This window comes from Aplysia californica, unplaced genomic scaffold, assembly GCF_000002075.1.
Source record: "Aplysia californica isolate F4 #8 unplaced genomic scaffold, AplCal3.0 scaffold00073, whole genome shotgun sequence".
In the NCBI taxonomy this organism is placed as follows: Eukaryota; Metazoa; Mollusca; class Gastropoda; order Aplysiida; family Aplysiidae; genus Aplysia; species Aplysia californica.
Window position 1 is genome coordinate 742465 of NW_004797343.1, and position 1461 is coordinate 743925.

Below are 1461 nucleotides of genomic sequence, written 5' to 3' on the forward strand. Positions count from 1 at the left end.
CTCTCTCTCTCTCTCTCTCTCTCTCTCCCTGTCTCTCTCTGTCTCTATCTTGCTCTCCCTTAGATGGTAATTGGTCATCATCTTTACATTAACCCTAAGATCTGAAACGACAATGTTACACGTACACATGTACTTCCTTTCTACGTACCACTATGAAAGCCATAAGTATGTACTTTCTATGGAAAGAATACAAGATTTTTTAAAATGATAAATGAATGATGTAAAGTAATAAAAACCTGGTATAATAAGCCCTTTCTGTATAATCCCTGTGACAGCAACAGGACATATTTTAAAAATATTATTATTATCAAAACCTCTCTTGGATCTATTGCCTCTGAGGCAGGAAAACAGCGCATGGCTCTGTAAATAGTCTCTCTTTGTATCCCCCTTTCTCGCCCCTTTCTATTTATTAACAACCCCTGTGATAGATATATGAATTATGATAACTTCTATGTATAATATAGCCCTCGTGATAGGAATAGGACTTGTGTATAACCCAGTGCCGGATTAACCATTAGGCAAATAAGGCAATTGCCTTGGGGCCACTCAAAAAAATAGGCCACAAATAGGGCCAGAGACAGGGTACAACAGGGCCACATTTTTCAGGGTTTTTTTTTTCGTTTTGATCAGGCTGCAGCAAGGCCAGTCAGGAAGGCCACAACTAGAATAGCCCCAAGCTAGCCCAAGCCAGAGTCCGACTGGGTTTTTAGTCCCAGGCCTAGTTCAGAAAGTACTGTGACATTTTGTTTGGCCTCTCTCTTAGCAGTGGGTTCCAAATCAAGCACCTTTGTCCTCTTAAGTCACCAGATACCCGGCAATCCAGATAACAGTTCCAAAGTTGTGGCTCCCGTGGAGTCAAAGGCCTGCGAATGTTACATTTCTAGCCTAACTTCTGCCAAATTCGACAGCTTTCTAAGTGCACATGAGGTGAAAGGTGAACTGTGCTTACAAAACCCCCAATATAAATAAAAATCAAGGTAGGCTATCTGTATAATAATTCACACATGTATTATTAGGCCTAGGTATTTTAAGCAGGGGAAGGGACAGGAAGGGACGCCAAAATTATACATATGTTAAAAAGTTATTTTTTGTGGTATTTTTTTTTTGGATTGAAAATTGAAACCTTATTAATTAGTGTCCAGATTCCGAATGAATAATATAAAAAAAATAGAATAAACCTAGATCTAGATAAATCTAGTCTTAGTCTAGTAGCGCAGTGTTTATACATATATTTAATGGCATCCCCTCTTTTAGGCCTAAACCCTATCCCCTCAACAACTCCCCCTCCCGGGAACTCGGGACTTTACAGTTGCTTGTAAGTTTAGCCTAAACATTCTACTGTTAGCTTTTGAAGCAATCCACGAAATTGGGTCTTCCTATCTCACAGAACTCATAAATGTGCAAGCATCCTTCAGAAACACAAGACAGAGTAAACACATAAGATTGTCAACTAGAAATGCC